This window comes from Anabas testudineus, chromosome 14, assembly GCF_900324465.2.
Source record: "Anabas testudineus chromosome 14, fAnaTes1.2, whole genome shotgun sequence".
NCBI lineage: Eukaryota > Metazoa > Chordata > Actinopteri > Anabantiformes > Anabantidae > Anabas > Anabas testudineus.
The window spans coordinates 2,618,733-2,638,909 of record NC_046623.1 but is presented as its reverse complement, the minus strand read 5'-3'; positions in this window follow the sequence as shown (position 1 = coordinate 2,638,909).

The following is a 20,177-nucleotide window of genomic DNA, read 5'->3' as shown; positions in this document are numbered from 1 at the left end:
TGGTCCACCGTGTTCACGTCTCTGCGTTTCAGCACCGAGGACAGCGCCTCGCGTGCGCGCCCCCGCCGCGAACAAGGCGAATTAAGAGCGCGTAACAAAGCGCTTTGTCACAGCTGATTGACCTTCAAACTGAAGCCCCCACAGCCCGCCTGGGTACAAAGAGCTGGTGCGTGCAGGGGGAACCCAAAAACATGCGTCTGTGCTCTTAGTGTGGAGCCTTAAAGTGTTTGTTTGAGTCTCCAGATGTAAAAATAAATAAATAAAAAAGTTGTACTCCATAAAACATCTGACGGAGTCTGGGAGATCTTTGAAAGAGCTTCACTTCTTCTAGTGGAGATGAAGTGTTTTGAAGAAGTTTCTAAATGTGAAGGAAACGAGATGTTCAGGGAAATGATCAACATTTCAAAACAGTAGGAATATGACACTCTGTGTGTGTGTGTGTGTGTGTGTGTGTGTGTGTGTGTGTGTGTGTGTGTGTGTGTGTGTTTATTCTTATCCTGCCTCCCATGCTACTAAATCAAATACCTCAATCAAATATAATAGGCCTCCAATCTTCCATCTAAGTGGGATTTGATGGAGTCAGGAGGCATCAGAACACTCTTACAGATGCAACAAAATATATCATTATATATGCACAGCATCAGGAGAAGGCAGGATTAGCTTCTTCCTAACAAATCATAGTTATGGCTGATTAAAAACGATTCTGGTCCATTATATGCAAATGACATACAGCTGTACAGTGATAAGTGTTCTTGTAATTACAGCCCTATAAACCAGTAAAGTGATGGATGTAAAAATCAAGACGAAATAAGACAAACTTGAGAAACAGAGACAGGATAATCATTGTCAGGGACCTCTTAGGTATTCTAAACTGACTGATCTTCACTTTTAAAGCCGTGTCAGTAATTTAATTACAACAATTATTCTCACTTGGATATGAAAAGTGAAGAGGAAGCTGGTTCTCATGGTCATGTCTACTAGGTAAGGTCACTGTAATGCTCCACGAAGGCTCCAGATCTGTTCGTTTTAACACCTCACCCACCATTCTCATGCACAAAACCCCCAAAAACAAAACAAAAACGAGAACACGTTATTACTCCAGCAAAAAATCTTTTCATTTGCTGCAGTGCAGAAAAGAACCAGCTTCGAAATTGTACTTGCACTGAACGGTTCGCTACGTCTGTGTCTGGCTTTCCTTCCTCCTGTATAAAACTGACCAGGTAGTTGATCAAATGTAGGCGCAAGGTGATCACCAGCAGCAGATGTCCACCTGACACGACACATTCCTACATTCCTGGGAAGATAAAAGACGGTGGCATCAGAGCACTTTTTGCTGAAACACAGCAATCAATCAAAACATGTCAGTGTCTGGTACCAGAGGACACGGAGAACGAGGTAGTTTGTCATTTATTTGGAGGACTTTCTGACTTATTCAGAACTATGAACCATGTTTCCATGGCAGCAAATTAGTGACGCCTGCTGACCAGTATTTCCATGGCAACAAATCAGTGAAGCCTGCTGACCAGTGAAACAGTTTGCTGACCAGTGGCACCAAATGACCGATGACAGTCTTTGTGCTTTTTGGAAGGTGGTTGGTCGACATCGTTGTTTGTTACTGTTTCATTTCATATATTCTCCCATGTCATGTTGCTGTATGCACTTCCCCCCTGATGAAAAGTGCTGTATAAATAAAACCCCCTCGCCTTAAATCTGTCTGGGCTTGCTATGCTGCCTTGTGGGAGCAAACTGCAGTCAGCACTTACCTTGCTGCTACCCTTTTGATGACAAGTACCTTGCTGCAGGTTTCACATCCATTTTATAAAGAGTGACACTGCCACCCCCACTGAGCTTAACACTCCTGTTATTATTCCAATCAGCAAATCACTTGTTCTCGGCTTTTCCTCTCGTGGTTATACTACTGTAGAGGTGCAGCCTTGTGCAGCTCGCCCTCTGTGAACGAACAGCTGCACAAAAACAAGGCAGCTTTATCCACAGAGGTTCGCTGACAGAGGACGGAGTAAATCCACATCAGTCTGCCGATTTGCTTTTGTTACTTTTCCTTTCACAGAATCCTCGTGTAGCTTTCCTCTTACCCCCTGCTTCCTTTTTCAGAGGACAGGACCATCTGTCCACAACAATGCAGGCAATTTAACTTTATTCAGTGCTTCAGGTCAGCGTGCTCCCAGACCATTGTAGTGACAGGAAGCTGGAGCTGTCAGTCAGCAGTTCAAACACCAGAGCTCATCTCTCCCATCTCTGCCGTTCTGTGCTGTCTCACAGACATTGATCACCTCAGACAAGACAGAAACACTTGCTGCTCTTCTTCAGTATTGACGTTCTTCTTCTTTCTCAATTAGAGAGCAGTGGTGGTGAGCCTGACTTCCAACTGACTTGCTTCAGCATCCTACATTAGAGACACTCAGGCTTTCTGGGAAGCATTTTGCAAACACTTTCAGTCAGCACTCCCTAGAAATAATCACAGGATAAACAGTGCACGCACGCACAGTAAATATTTTGGTTTTAATTTTGGATGAGCATCTGACTTTAAAGTTCCTTAGTTAACTCAGCAGGCTGAGCAGTGTGATGAGTGCTGGGAGGGTCTGCTATTTCTAAGAAGTCCTCCAACCTAAATGATCATAGCCCCTGTTGCACAAGCGTGAGGGAAGCAGGAATGAAATAGCAGCTTCCTGTCGGAGAATCGTGTTTTCTCAACCCCTTCATCCCCCCTCACTGCCTCACTGAGTCTTTCTAGTTGTACATACAAGGTCACCCTACTTCCTCCCTTTATCCTGCTATAATTACTATTGGAGGTCACCTTTTTTAGAGGGGGGGTCTCAGAATTCCTCATTTATACATAAACTGCTAACCTGTTTATTACTATTACACAATTGTACTTGCAGTATACGTACTGCCAGATGGTTCCTCCTCAGAGTTTATTAGTTGATTATATTTTGTATTCTGAATCTAAAAAATAATAAAGTAACAAAAGCTGTCAGATACTGTTAATGTGGTGGAGCACACTGACTGTGGTGCAGTAAGAGTAACAGAAAATAGAAACACTCTGGTGAAGTACCTCAAAAGTGTACCCAGGTATGGTCCTCAAGTAAATGTGCTGTGCTTAGCTACTTAGCACCTCTGCAGCAGACTAACGTTATGAAAAGGAAACACCTAGTGTAAAAAGGGAGTTTAAATAGAGTCATCGGTGTAGTTGTGGAGGTTGATCCCTATTTGTTTCCTGTTGCTTAAACATTTACAGGATTTCTATTTGCAGTGTGTGGGCATAAGGAAAATACAGTCACTGCACTAGAGCGATGAGTGTTCCTCAAATCTAACGAGAAAATGTCTGAAGGCGAACGAGACGCTGAGTGCTGAACATGACCTGGTTCAGCATCTGTTAGTAAAAGGCTGGATGTTGACCTTCTTCACTGCTCTTAAGAAATGAATGGACTGTTTCCGTCCTTGTTTGGCTTTGTTAAAGCGACGCGTCGTCCTCGTGCGTCTTGATTTCTGCTGCCTCGGCTCAGTTTCTGGCTGTCAATGCTGTGCGTCTCCACCAGCCCTTGTAGTGTGCGTTCGCTTCACACTACGTCTGCTTAGCAGAACCTGCAGTCTGCAGCGGTCCTCTCTAACTCTGAGACTGCACTTCAGCAGCTGTCCTCTATTCTTCTTTTGACCTTCACTGTCATGATTTCCTGCTACTGCTCGGCTGGGTGAAAACCTTGCTAAATGAATTTGAAAAGCCTCCCTGCCACTCACAGAAAGTGGTAGAAAACTAGCTTTGCTTGAATTTGTTATACACGCTTTTAATTTCTTTCCTTTTTACATTTTGAATTTCAGGAAAAGCAAGTTGCAGTGGAAGCCAGACTCCTTCGTCTTTGCTTGTCTCTCTGCGTCCACGGAGTCCACCTTGCTCTTCAAAATGTCACATCCCTCTGCTGTATATCGTCCTCCAAACAAGGGACTACCTGTCACTTTTGCTCCCTGCTCACATCCTCCTCTGACCCAATGATTCAGAAATATATATGTGACATTCTCTTTCTCTTATCTTCTTATTTGAGGCCTAGAAATCGTTTTCTACCTAGAGGGCAAGGAGGTCCCCTCTTGACCTCATCCGATCCTCCAGACTATTGCTGCTCCTTCTTGTCTCGTTCAGCAATAAGCAAAATAAACTCAAACCCTAAAAGTAATCCACCTCCTCTTCACTGGAAACATTTTCTAAAATGCAGTAAAACACGTGTGTGTCTTGGCGTCTCTCTAACATCCTGATATCCGGCTCAGCATCGTTGGCTCCTCACAAAGTACAATGATGGTTTCTCATGCAAACGGATCCTACTTTACTGTTATATTTCAGAGCCAGACCTCCACCTTCTTAAGTTCATCCAGGTCTGGAGAAAATCAATACAACTCCAAGCATTACGTGAAAGACCTGTCTTACAGACATTTCTCCTACAGAGGCCGGATTTCTAATTTGAACTATATGAACTTCAAGTTCTTCCATGTTTGCTGATCAAAGCTTCTCTCGTGATTCATCTCCTTACTCTAACACTGTCACTTACAGTACAACTCCTCGAGCTGCTGATGCTCAACTCTTCTATCACACCCCTCAACTTCTTCTCCCATTGTTAATGCTAACAACGCTAAAGCCTCCCTTTCTTCTATCAGCACACACACCTCTTGCTGACATCTGCAGTTGGTTGCCTGCCAAACACGTCAGTCATGTCTCCACAGTTTTTCTCTTCTTCTTCTGCAAATCCTAACTTTCACAGGAGCCCTCAGTTTCACTGGCATCACCACCACCTCTCACAATCTTCATGTGTATTCACACGTGGTGAGCCCCCAACCACCTTCTCCTCCTCCTCCTCTTTTCTTGTCGTCCAAATTCTAGTCATCGCTTGTCTGTACTACTACAACTCTCAGCTGGCTGGGCTCCCAACAGACCTTTCTTCAGCCTGTACAGCTCACACAGAGGGCTGCAGCCTGTTTGATTTTCATCCACTCTAAACTCTTCCATTTCATCCCCTCCTCGCCGGCTCCTCTGGCTGCTCATTTGGAATTCAAAACCTCAACCCTCCTTTCCCTGTGTGTTCCCAGTGGTGCGACGACCTCCCCACCTCTGACAGGACTACACAGTCGCTGCCTCTCCCCAAACCTGAGCTGAAAACTCTATCCAGCCAAAAACATTTCACATCCACATTTCCCCTCATCTTCCTCGTGTACTTTCATCTGATCTCGCTGCTTCTGCTTCAGAAACTATTCATGCATGACTTTTGTTTTTTTTTGTTTTTCCCCGCTCCTTCTCTGTACATGAACAGTCACTATGAATGAATATCAATGTGTAGGTTGAGCTTTTAACATAATATATCTAGTCTCCACAGGAGCCAATACCTTTCAGACAGCACGTCAATACATAGTGGGGTCTAGATTTGCTTACATGACCTTCTCTAATCACCCATGTTGGTTAATTTCTTAATCACAAACTATTCTTCATGTTGATTGTGATTTAATCTGTTTTTTTTGTTTGTTTGTTTTTTTTTACAAAGGATCCAGTAAGTTGAATTAGCTCATTTGGAAGAACCTCTGACGTGAAACACAGCCTCGTTACCGCTTTAGCTGCCTGGCTTCAATACTGGATGTGGAATCAATTATTGACCTGCCAATATACTCAGAACACACTACAAGAGAGCTGTTCCGCTGAATCAGAGCAGAGCCAAAAGCAAGATGAGGTACTTGTAAAGAATAATTGCTACATGTAGCATGATGATGCCAAAGTCAGAGGCTGTGACAAATATTTTTTAACCTTAAAAAAAGAAATCTAATAATTAACACAATCAATGTTTAAATCATGCGTTGGATGAGGATTATGGTCTGAGGGAGGCTCAGCGCTGTCTTAGATGATTGATTTTGAAATGACTGACATATCTATCGAACTAGAAAGGTATTTTTAGACAAATAGGAATTGAGAGTGCATATTAGGTATGCATCTAGGGCACTAGTGGCTACACAGTGCTGCACCCTGTCACACGAGACAGACTACTCTGTCAGCTTATACGCCCATGCAGCGCATACAGTACTATATAGTATGTAATGTCTTTTAATCACTACCATCAATCATTTTAATGTGATGGGAATTTGATTTTGCTGTCATATTTAAAGCACACTTCAAACACGCTTATTACTTAATTACCAGACCCACACTACCAACACACACACACGCACACACACCACTGCATACACTTTTACAGTTTCAGTTTGATTCATTCAATACACCCCTAATCAGTGTCTTTTTTTTTTTTTTTTGCTGGAAATGTTCTCCAAACCTTATTGTGGAGCAGTGTTGTTGAAGCCCCTCTGTGACTCCGACTCATTGAACACTGAACAGATGTTAATTTCTAAAAGTTTTGAAGTGAGGCTCGCCTCTTGTAACTAATTTCTGCTTCATTAGCGAGTTTTGGAGCATTGCTATTTAATGTAATTTCATAAGGATGACTACCTGTAGCATCAGACTGAGCATTGTACAGTATGGTGTAGTGTGGCACATCACAGCAGAGTGGGAGGTCTGGGTGAGGCACAGTGGAGTAGTTACAGCATCATGCTAGAGCTAGTTTCATATTGCAGCTTTAACGTCACACAAACTGAATCCATTTATCACAGATCTAGCTTCTCAGGTGACAAACATGCTGCCATTTCCTAAGTAGATGCTATTTACAGATCAAGCTGATCATCAAAGCAAGATAAAGCTCTGTTCAAATGAAATCTTGTCATAATAACAATATTTGTGAGAAACTCAGGCTCTGATCAAGGAACTTTTAAGTGATTATTACTGTTGTTTACTTTACTGTAATATAGTAATGTATGGGTTGGTTTATACGTGGTTGTTTTTGTTTACACTGATTTCCAGAAGCAAACTTTTCTGTCTTGATTCTAGAAGTATTGTCATTATTGCATGTACGCTGTGTGTGTGTGTGTGTGTTCACTCACACTAAAGGAATCCTGACCTTGTCACACTGGTCGCAGCAGAGAGACAGAGGAGCAGTGGAGCTTGAAAAGACAAGATAGAATGAACAGTGGAGGGACATACTTTTAAAGCTGCAGACTAATTGGAAAATGATTATCCCTCAGCAGTACTTCACCTATCAAATTCGCTGTGCGAGTTGAAGCCAAATATAAATTATAAGAACAGATTTCAGTGCCGTACATTCACTCTAAATGAAATAGCATTCGTTCAAAAATGTAAAGAACATTTTAACTTCTTATTTCTCATCCATTATCTTAAGCGCTGCTGTGTGGTCCATTGCAGGGCTGACATACAGAGACAGACATCATGCACACTGTGTCCCTGCAGAGAACCCATCCAGACACGGGGACAACATGCAAACCCGTGGATTCATACCTGGTGTCCTTCTTGCTGTGAGGCAACAATGCTACACCGCTGTGCCTCATTCACATTCTTCTGCATTATTTGTTTACCACTTACATTATTTGAAAGCCTCACGACTGCTATTAGAGTGCAGCACAGTTTAAGATACCAAACACTTTGCAGCAACACTGCATTTCATGCACCCACTTATTTACCGTGCCAGAAGCTCATTTGAGCCTCTCTCTCCGCTACAACTTGCTTTGGTGTTCTTTTGAGTGGGAAGAATGTGCCTCTGTTAAACTAAACCAGCATTGGCAAGTCCTTCATGCAGATGGCTCCCCCATCTTTTCACTGTTCACTGTGTTATTAAATATTCTGAAAGCTTCCCTTCCCTTTGACTGAGAATGAGTCATTGAAGAAGGAATTCAGTTTGATTTTCTCACCATTTTGTTTAACAACTGAACGAGCATGCCTCTCGAATAGGACACATACTGGCTCTTCTTAGTACTTCACCCATCCCTGACCTCGCTGTGCAAACTGAAAAGAGTAATCAGAATGGATGAATCACATGTTTTCTGTTTTACCGAGCACAGTACAACCTAATCCTTTCTGCACATCCTCCCTCGTGAATTAGTTTGTCTTTTTCTGTGCATACTACAAAGTAGGTCTTTATTCTGATTACTTTAAAAGTGCAGTATGCTTACTTAAATATTAAAGCTAAAAGCAACAGGTCACATGCACAGGAAAAGGACAGGAGCAGTGTTAGAAATAGTACATTACATACACATACAATAGCAATGTGAACACACTAGTAACACGCACTAGTGCACACAGTTTAAGACAGTAATTAACACTAAACAAATACATTTGAGGCTAAGTTTTGCAGAGGTAAATTTTGCAAAACAATTAATCCTGAGGGTGACATGAATTTATGTAAAAAAAAAAAATCCATGGCAAGCTATCCAGTAGCTGCTGACAGCTATTCTCCTCAAAACTACAAATGTCAACCTCAAGGCAACACTAGAGGACAAGTAAGTGTTCGCCCATGTGAATAAGGAGTATCCTCTGGGGACAACAAATCTCTGTACAAATTTGATTCAACAGTTGTTAAGGTAATTTATTCGGGGACCAAAGTGGTGGACTCACCGACAGACAAACATTGCCATCCCTAGAGGGATGCTGCAAGCACAGCTAAAAATAGGCTCCCTCACAAACAACACCACTGGCAAGGCTCATTCAAATCAACAAGCTAATATCTTAATATGCCCACATATGACAGTGCTAATTTGCTGCTGCTTGCTTTTTCATCTTACTTTATCCATCCTGCCTTCTGAAGGCACCGCAGCTCAGGCTCCCGCTCCTATCAGCCTCCTCTCTGATTTAATCTGCAGGTTTTAGTTTTAATGAGAGACTCATTTTTTTCCTCAGGTGTCCATCTCTTTGACATAGCTTTGCCAAACGATGGCCTATGCTAACCGAGCACTCTTATTATTTGCTTGCTCAAGGTCACTGAACAATCAAGAGATTGACTATGAGCGAGCTCGCTGTTTCTGCCTCACAGGGATAAACTGGATTAAGGTATTGGGAGGGCTGTGCAGTTAAAGCTTTAGAGATGGCAAACACAATCAGCATGTCTCTACATGCAGTGCCTCTTTCAATCATCCACAAGCAATTACGGCACGAATGGAAACCCCCGTCCTCTTTGCAAATCGGACGCAGAGGCGACAGCCAAAGATATGATCCTTGTAATAAGTCTCATATGGGCTTCATGTGAATGTGTGTGAGGATTCACATCTGTTCAGTGGTGCTTAGTAGATATGTGCACTGGCAAGAAAATGTGAGGAAATACCTACTCTATGGTTGGAAATGAATAACAAAACAAAAGAATGAGCAGCAGTCTTCTATGACTTCCTTTCAGATTTTCTGCAGCACTTCCCAAAGGTGTTTATGAACTCTTTGGTCCAGCTTCTACCACACTAGCTCGATGATCAATTCAAACCATCCACACTTGATTCTCTGGAAAACACAGATGGTTGCAAAGCCTTCAAGTTTAACACTGATTGAGTAGCAAATGGTGGTTGTTTTATAAAATGCCATCTTCAGACTTAGGTAATTTTCTAAACATACTTTAACTTTAAAACCTTGTTTTGTCTTTAAATGCTATAGTATTGTTGGAATATTTTGAATCACTATTAACTAGTGGGCGTAGGATTTCTTCATAATTGCTTTGCTCAAGTGTGGTTGTGGGGTTTTCTATCTAATTCTGTAAACAGTTATACTTTGTAAGGTCCTAATCCTTACACTGTAAAGTGACTTGACATTACTTCTGTTGTGATTTGTCGCTATACAAATCAAACTGAATTGAATTAAATTAAAAATAATGCTTCATCTTCTGACTACTTTTTAAAAAGTTCATATACAGTACAAGGAGCATGATAATGGTTTTTGAAAGGCTGGTTTATTTCTATGTAAAGAGAGGTCACAGCTGTTGTTGTACAAGGTGAATAAAAATGTGTTTCAGTGAACAAAGGCTATGCAAAATTCATTTCCATGCTTATATATGCTGCTGTGATGTTTACTTCCATTTTATAGGGCAAACACACTTTCACTTTGATGGCTTCGTACAACTGTAGTTAGACTAAGTTGCCTGGATGTAATTAGCTTCTAAGTTCCCAAGGGGAAATCCAGCTGGTTTGCCCACCAAGTAGAAAGTAGTCACAAGAAGTGCAGAGACATGCTCATACAACCTCAGGATGTCCCTGTGGCTTATTGATCCACCCATATGTGTGCTGTGACCCATTTTTCTTCTCTGTTGCTCACTAGTGTCAAAATGCCACTGTTCATGTTAAACATGTTTGGACACAATATATAGCCCAGTTATACAATTATGATAACATAGTTCCAGTATTATTTAAGACGTTACTGCTGGCATATGAACATATTATACATTATTACTGAATACTGTATTTGGTTCTGTGAAAACCCTTTTTGACAGCAAAATCTTCGATGCTGCAGACATTAATACCCAGGTTCTAATGAGTAGATTTGGATAATTTTAGTATTATATGTGTGTGTTTCAGAATTGATTTAGCCATGGAAGCAGCATGGCTCTGTGGATGGCAACACACTTTTCCAATTATACCTCATCATATCTCAATTTTGACTTTTCCTCTACCGTCACCCTTCACTTATTATATATTATATTATATTCTTTTTTTCAAGTTATTATATTTGTCTGAAATGTCTTGACAAACTCTGAATTGCCATGAAATCTAGTAAAGACATTCATATCCCCCTCAAGATGAATTTTCACAACTTTGGCACATTTTACTTTGGTTTAAATTTTAACCATAGCTGCAAATTAATGACACTTGTGTCACCCGCAGCAATACTTCAGGAGCCACCAGGCCATGGTTATGGTTAATGGTCTTCTTTTTTTTTTTTATGTGTTTCTGTGGATGGTAACATTGGGGCACATACATTTTAAATGGGCACAATCTTTTGATCCAGTATTCCTTTGTATTGCTTTGAAATATTTAGTCTTGGTTTATATATTGTTTAGGCTCTGTGCCATTTTAATTAATGCTTTGTTTTCATGTAGAATTGGGATAGACATGCATTAACTATGCTGGAGGCTTTTCTCAAGTCTAGTATATGTTTAAATTGAAGGCACACACACACATGCAGAGGGGGATAAAGTGCCCAAATTGACTACTCAAATAAAAGTGCAAGTACTTTCCTAGAAATATACTCCAAAATACTTAGTACTCAAATACCCAAATACATTACTTAAAGTAAATAGTACTCAACTAGGAAAACTGTGTATTTTAAAATAAAGTGTAAAATGTGATGCTGGTGATAACATAAATGAAGAAGTAAGTCTAGATTTGTATTTTGTGTTGTGTATTTTAACCATTTTATATACTGACAGAAGGTTAATCCCTAAATGATACACCAGCATTTTATTCATTTAAAGCCCAAAAATATATATTCTGCAAAACGTAACTAGTAACTAGTTGTAATGATATTAAAATAAATATATTGGTGTAAAAGTAAAAGTAACATGGAAATACTCCAGTAAAGTACCCTTAAAATTGTAGGCCTACTGAAGTCCAGTACTTGAGTAAGTGTACTTAGTTACTTACCTCCTCTGTAAATCTCTATTCATTTGTTTGATGCATTCACAGATTGACAAATAGTATGAAATATCAAACTATCGTCTAAATAGTTGTAAATTCACTTAAAAGAATGTAATCAGTTCAGGTTTCATGGGAGAGTTTCTCATAATGATCTGCTGCTTCACTGGTTTGATTATTACTATGTTAAATATAGAAACATTAGAGGCTATAGTCTTCAGAGACACCAAATACACCGTGTAATCACTGTAATCAATCTCAACAGAGTATAAATAAACAGGAAGTGTGTATGCCTTGGTGAGTCAGAGCACTTTCATTTAGATTTTGATTAAATTTCCCATCCCCATAGGAAGCAATCCTTGGACAATCTCCACAGGTTTTATGTTATTTGATTATACTGTACTAGGAGATCCAACCATAACACTCGAAACTTAAAGTTTTTCAAGATAACGTACACTAAAAGTTTGGTAAGAACAACTCATCCTACAGTGGCTAAACAGCCTTGTTCTCAGAGTGATGACACAGGGACCTGTTTGGCTTTCAGAGTCACGCCTTGACCTCTCGGGATCAATGCTGAAGGACATGTTTTGAAGCAAGAAGTCATATCTCCCTCTGTAAGGCCTTTGCTCTTTCATCCTTGCCTTACTATCCTCTTCAGCCCGGCACTCATGCTCTCTGGAGTTGCAGCGATAGCCTCCAGTGTTTCCGCGTCATACTGCATGACTTATACATGAAGAAGCTGCTCTTTATTCATCTACAGGACTCCCACTGCGTGAGCGTGCCTCTCTGCCATCTGTATCACTTCAGCTGCTGTGTCTTCTCTAACCTTTTCATTTTCTCGCAGGCACAGGCGTTCACGCTGCATTCACTCGAACCTGGGGGCCTCTGGGGCCACGTGGAAGTGAAAAGGACAGATAAAGCAGGCACAGCGTTTAAGCATGTCACACTCTCTGCAGTTTTGATGCGTGTGTGTGTCTGTGTGTGAGTTTGAGTATGTGAACTTATAAGTTAGGAGGAGGAATGGATTAACTCTGCGTACTGAGATGGCTATAAAAACTGAAGTAAACTTGTCATATTGTACTAACGACATGGCCTCCTGTAAGAGTGGTCTATCTATGCTGATCTGTTGGTCCACTTTGGTCCAGAAGTATTTGAACCAATACTGGATTACTTGCCGTTACATTGAACATGAACTAACATGGTCCGAGAAGATGGACCCTGATGATTTTGCCAATTACCTGATTTCTCTCCAGCACAGGTGACATGTCTGGACCGCATGTTGGATTGCAGTTATCTAATGAGACCCTCATGTGTCCCACAGGATGACCTGTAATTACATTGTAGATCAAGTGCCATCATCTTGTTGGTGCTGTGCCCAAATACTTGCACAGCTAACATCAACCCTCATGTTATTTGTTTAATGCCAAATAACCAATCTTAGCATCTTGACATGCTAACCTGTGAGTGTGAACATCATAAGCACGGTGTCATACAGTATTGTCCAACTTCTATCTGCTTCTACCTGTTGCTGAGGTATTTTATGGTTAGGCCGACTAATGCACTGGAACACAGTCAACTCTGCTGTGATGTCACTCCCACTTTAAACGACTGTGTGAGTGTATTTTGGAATTTTTGGAAAATCACAGATTATTAAATCAATTTGTTCTTTTTTTCAAGTCAGTACAGTTCATTTCCCTTTAATCCAGTGTTATATTTTCTGTGTTTGGGTGACATCGTAAGTTAAGTTAAACCTTAAGTGTTGAATTTTATCTCACTTATTCATCCTCCTTCCTGAGAGGAAACAGCAGAACAGAAATCAATACCACTGCATATGTCATTTGATTTTTGTTCACGTTTATTCACTTTGTTAGCAAAATAAGAAGTGGAACATGTTGGATTACTCCATTGTGAGTAGGCGTACCTTTGGGGGATCTCGTTGGCGCGATGGATTAAAATTCTTTCAGCAACTGGGGATACTGTGTTGCATTTCCGAACTAAAAAAAAAACATTAAAAAACTCTCCCTTCCATAAATTACAAAAGGTTCGCTGCTAATATTTCCAGTTAGACAGTCAGATTTGTCTTACTTAGTCACACCCATTGTGTTTAGTTTTGATTTATGTTCAGTAGTGAGCATCATGTGAGAGCTCGTCGTGTGTATCATTACAGATCAATCTCAGATTATCCTCTTCTTGTCCTCTGTGTGGGAAAACACACACTTTGTCGAGGATAGTAATAGTGAAGAGTATAGAAAACGTGACCTTTTCTTTTAACATTTGAAAGATATGTGGCAAAGATGTCCTCTAGAATAACAACATACCTGAACAATGTCTACTTACTGTACTATTCTTCTGTCATGTACTTTATCTTTGCCTACCATAACTTGAAATCTGTGAGTTTTGCACATGAATTAATATCAAGCAGTTCTAAGCATTAGAAAACTAGGAGAATATATAGCTACTCGTCCTATTTTTGCGCCTTATCTGCTACATCTGACATGTTTGTTTACTAGAAATACACTGTGATTAATTGCAATCTCTCTCACAGGGAGCTTAATGAGACTTCTGATGGCAAAATTAGTAATGCTCTACAGGAAGCATCATTCTTTAGCTCCTGAATGCTATAGAATTTAATAATTATCCTGACGAGCTATTTGGATGAATTGCATATTGCCGCAACTTAATTTATTACAGAGAGGGATTGCCACACTTCAGACTGAGCAACCAAATGCATCAAGTGTCCATTGTTAAAGGCCTTTTGTGTTGTTAATTACTTACATATGTAAAAAAAAAAAAAATGTGAATCAAGGTAAGGTTGTTGTTATTGATCTGATGTCTGATCCTGAAATACTTCATCAGTGTCTGCTAATTAGACAAAATGCAAAATAACCTGACTGTATCTGAATCAGCCCACTCCCCCTCCAACAGGCTCTTATCCTGCTCTAATGGGCACGTGCTCTAATAAAGACTCTGGAGGTGCTTATTGCTTGAAAGTGCTTCACAGCTATATTTAATAGGAGCTACCTCCGTCTTCAAAGCAGAGCCCAGTCCAGCAAGCAGCAAAGACCTTCATTACATACAGCTTTGAAACTAAAGAGCAAGTATCTACGCAGATAAGCGCGAGAATGGCTATTTGTTCATCGCCTGATTTCCTGAACATCTGTGGTTTCTTTTTTGATAAAGTCACATCACGGTTGGTGTTTTGTGCCAAGCCAAGCACTGAATCTCCCTTGACATGCTGGGAGGACCTGGGCTCCAAATCTGTTCCATTTTTCTGTCAGTGTCTTCACTATTTGTGCTTTCACACCTGCGTGTGGAGCCCATGAATGATATTATGACCTTGCTTGCCTACTTTTTATCGTTATGAATACCAGATGATGCGGCTTGAGCGTGGGAAAGATTGTCGAGGTATTCTAAATCTCCAAGTCTCATTCATGCCTTGGGTCAGAGGCACAGAGATGATATACAGCAGATTCAGTGTATCATTGTTGGAACGTGGTAGGTCACGAAAAGACTTGTTCCTGAGCATCATGCCACAACACAGCGTAAACGGACAGCCTCAGAAGACAAGTAATTAGTGTGATCTATCATTCGCAGTCGTTCATGTATGACTGCAAGCTTAGAAGGAGTTAAGGAGAACAATTTATTTTTCCTTCAGCACAATATGAAAACAAACTTCACACTTCATTCAAGAAATCAGAGAAGAATAATGGGATTAATCCAGGGTCCCTCCATGGGGAGGGCTTTCCAAATGCCTGAAAATGTACAGTTAGTATGTCTGCAGTTTTAATTTGAAATTATTAGATGTCCTAGGATAAATACGTGAAGCTGCCTGGACAAAGCCAGCTGAAATCCAACTTATTATTCTTCGCTAATGAAAACGTATTATTTTTAATTATTTTAATTTTATTATATTCTTATTTTCAAAGCATGATATGAACTACTCAAGTTGACAGCACCACTATATTAAATACCTCTGTTGTCAGGATTGTCTGCTGTTTTCTGTTGATGTCTGTACTCAGCCAGAGATTGTTTGTGAGAGAAGAGCCTCGGCTCTGTCTGCAGCTGCAAGCGAGTGTTTCTGTAGCTCCTATAATGACTGTACATCCTACGACATCACTCATTAGCAAACTCTTAGTCCTATCTCATAGGAGTAATAGAAACTAGTTGCATAACTGCATGGTAGCAGTCAGAATAGTAAAACATTGTTATTTTCTGTAACATAGTAGCTTGTTAATATAGATTTTTTTGACCAATAAGGCAGCATGCATATATGCCTTCCGTTCCAGGAAAGTCACAGAACTCAGTTGATTCTCCTATTTTATTTAAAAAATAAAAATAAAGGTTGCAAGGTTAGCAGGGAACAGTAATTACTATGAAGAGAGGGAAAAGGAAAGGGGAAGACAAAAGTCAAAAAATATTTTCAATATATTTTTATGGCCCAGACTTGATTTTATAACTGTTGTGAAATCAGCCTATGACCTTGAGCTGAAGAGGCTTTTTACTCTAATGGACAGTTCAATTAATCTGTCAGTCTCCAGTGCACAAACACAGCCATGACTGTAAACGAAGGTGCTCACTATTTCAACTCTTTCTCCATTACAATTTCAGCGTATCACAGACAAACTGTGTGCAACTGAAGGGCCATCTGGCACAAGTGTGCTGTGCTGTTGCAGGGATGACATCAAAGGCGATGCATATTTCATAAGAGCCTATATGGAGGCTGAAGAATTTAATTTCAAATTACAATGGAGACATTCTTGTTGCTGTGAACAATCTTGAAGAAAGGGCCTTGATGTAATTCACAGACAGTTCTTTCATCTATTCATCCAGCGTTTTCTTCAACCTTGGGCTCAATGTGCCTGTGCAAACGCAGTGCATTACTTGTCATTCACGAGCGTAATGACTCACCATCTACTGTTCCTTCTGGCACCATCAAAGGTCATCCCCTCACCAGGTGTCATACTCACTCATCAGAATACAAAGACTGCAAGAAAACGTATCTCATCCTCTCTCCCAGGTGCCTTAAAAGAGATATTTCACCCCGGGTAGAATATTTTATCAATTCAAGCATGTGCCCTCTGTGTGCAGCTATTCAGAAAGGCTCAGCCGCAGAGACCAGGTGATTTGTTGTTTCAAACAGGCCTCAGTGTTGGACTCAAGGACACTTTGAGCAGTCCAGGAAGGAGATAAATACATCCAAATACATCCTGGTAACAGGACAGAGCGTAATGCATTGCTAAATAAACAACAAGGAGGCATCAATTCAGTGAGCGTGTGTGTGTGTGTGTGTGTGTGTGTGTGTGTGTGTGTGTGTGTGTGTGTGTGTGTGTGTGTGTGTGTGTGTGTGTGTGTGTGTGTGTGTGTTTTATTTTTAATTCCAGGGTCAGTCTTTCTGGGGTGTAATTTTTCCAGTTTGCAGTTATTGATGTTGTGATGTGGGGGAAAAAAGCCAGATTGCTGGTGGTAATAGCAGATCCCCTGGGGGAGGCAATTTGGAGGTTGACTGCTCTTGAACCGTGATGGAAGCACGTGCACAGGAAAGTGGCGTTTGTAGCAAAGTAAACCAACAACCACCTCTTGGAGCATCTCTGGAGCATTATGAAATCTTTCCATTTTTAGTCCACGCCCTAACTTGCTTTTTCATTTCCTTAAATTCGGATTGAGTCTGCTCGCCTACATCAGCACTTCTTATTTGCACCATGTACAGCAATGGCTGCTGAAGCTGCCGCTCCACCTGCCAGCTTCAAAGATGGGTCTCAGAGGAACAGTTTTGGAGATGGAATCTGTACAGACTGTGTGCATATCTGTTTGGGTGAGTGTCAGTTCCAAATCACACAATGGGCTTATCTCTCCCAGTCTCGTCCTGCCTTCTGTGCTGTCACACGAGACAGCCAAACACTGTATGTACTGTATTCTCTTTGTTCTTTCAAACAGACCATCATGAGAAGAGAAATACAACGATTTCATCTTTGGAAGTGCAGTACATGAGCCTGGCACCTGCTTTCGCAGCCTCCCACAGAACGCCCTACCGTCTTGGGCTCACATGTTTATTTGCACCCTTCCAATTTCACCTTTTGTAATGTCTTGTTTCATTCCCGCATCAATCACTCAGCTCTCCCTCTCCTTGGGCATCAGCTACAGATTGATTACCTTTCAGGAGTTCAATGTAATGACAAGAGGCCAAGCTAATTTTCTGAAGTGATAAATGGTGAGCTAAGGGACTACAATCCACTGGGAGGCGAAGTGGCCACAGCCTTCTCTTTAATGGCTTTCTCTGCCAATGTTAAACAAAGGAAAGACTGCCACTAAGCATACATCCAAGTAACAAAGAGATGAAATCAGCCGGAATAAGATTACTGCTGCTTTTCTTTCTTGGAGTCTTTGACAATGAACCTTTAAGGCTCAATTTGTAACAGCAGAGTGGCAAACACTAATGAAACTATGTCCCATCAAGTAATACTTAAGGGTGTTAAAGGGCTTTTACACATTTAATCTATAATTTTTCATTTAAAATGTTCATAATTGCCAAATAACACCAGGCTGAGACAAAAATATGTTGAAAAAGAGCATCAGTGAATTTAGAGTTTCATCTTTTAAAATGCTGAGGCTGTTTTATGCACAAACATTAATATTATGACAACTTTATGATATTCTGTAAGAAAATGGGAAAATGAAAGATTGGATTTTCAAGGCACCACACATGTGCTGTTACTCAGTTATATATGTGATTTTATTGTCACAACAGCAGCAGAGAGCACAAAGGGATGCACGCTGGCATCGTACCCCCCCAACACGTACTGTACACCTTTGTTGTGCTGCCATTACTACTTGCAGACATTAGCAGCGTTCTGGGAAATAAAAAAAAAACAAAACAAATCTACAAATCAAAAAGAAACATTTGTTGCACCTGCGTAGCCTCTAGTAACCAAATAAATCACATTTAAGCTCAAATACTGGCTCATTAACAACTGAGTGACTCCTGTTGTTTTCTGCCAATACAAACGTCTGCGGCCAAGGTCAGACTGTGCACACAACCCCAGGCTCTGTTGTGTATAATGCCAGCTTGATCTGTTTTTTTTTTTTTTTTTAAGGCTTAAGGGATTTGAAAATTCCTAGTGTATCATTTCTCATGTGCTATTATTTTTTCAACAATACAAATCCAAATATAATGTAAATTATAAGTGATTAGGAGGCGACTGTGTCTTAGCTGTCTACAAACTGCAGGGTTTGTGGTTTGACTCCTGGTTTCCGGATTTCTGGCCACAAGTCAACGTGAATCTAGACAAGACACTGAACTTCAAACCCTTGGCGCCTATTTAAGTATCACTTATTATTATCACTCTTACAATGTGGCGTAGAAAGTGCTTCATGTAATGTTGTCTCCTGTTTACACATATGGGGAAAAGTCACGTTACAGTATATAAATATAGGATTTCAGATGGAATGGGATGATTTGCTGCGTTGTATTACTGAATTGTATACAGAATTTTTTTCAGGCACATAAAACACAGTAGAATAATGTGCCAATGTGAATTGGAAGCTTTTTTTTACTCATTAAATACAATTAAAGAAAGTGTCAAAGCTTTCATCAACTGAATTTTGCTGGAATTAGATTCTATTGACAGGCACTAAAGACGTAAACATGTTACTTTAACACAGAAAAAGTAAAGTCTCATGAACGCTGAGGCTTGAATCTGTCTGTTTCTTACACACTGATGATTAAACCTCCACCTCTAAGAAATAATTAAACTGTTGTCATGGAGAGGGTTCCTCAATGATGCTCAGTGCCACTGAAAGCATAAGTGCCCTGATCATTATGTGCATTAGTAGCCAATTAATAGATTAGCTGCTAGTTCTGTTTGCTGGATGCTCTATCTGGTCCAGCTCCACAATAGCAGCCACTGCATATGATAACAAAGAGGAGCCCCGTTTTTGAGCAAGCATTCAATTTTGAAACCCATCCTCTAAATAGCTGTTGTTGGGCTCAACTTAATGTGAACTAATGGACAGACTCTCAGAGCACAATCTCCAATTGGCCCCTAGTCATCTCCGTCTCTTAGCCTGCTCATCAGGGTAAGTACCAGTACACATGCAGGCAGTGCAGAGCCTGGGCTCACTCTCCAGGCCCTCAGCGCACAGCACAAACTCAATTCTGTTTTAATGTCGTCTCCACCCTCGTAAATAACTTCAGCGGTTCCCAGGCTCTGTTTAATAAAACACATCTGATTATATGGGGAGGGGGGTTATTAAAACAGTATTTCTTCCATACGTGGTGTGATTTTGCCGAGCACCTCGATGCAGGCCATGTGACAGGTGCTGTTATTCCTTATCCCGCTCCCTCCCATGCCGGCCACTTTCCTCTTCTTTAAATAGTACCTCATATCAGAGGAAGGTGTTTCAGGATGTTTTCTTCCTGTGTTATCTTGTTAGGATAAAGGACAAGTAAGAGGACAGACTCTGCATAATTAGAGTAACCTACGATTATTGTGTCTAAATGGCTTTTTGTATTCTGAGGAGCTGCAGCCTCCAATATAGCTCACAGTTAATCCATTTGACAAGCACACGGTGCTAAAAGAAGAGGAAAAACACATCTGTGTAAAATCAATAAATTGCTTGGCGAGAGTCAATCAAAAGCTGTTTTTGTGTGGATGCTGAACATCTGCCCACCGTGTAAATAGGACTTA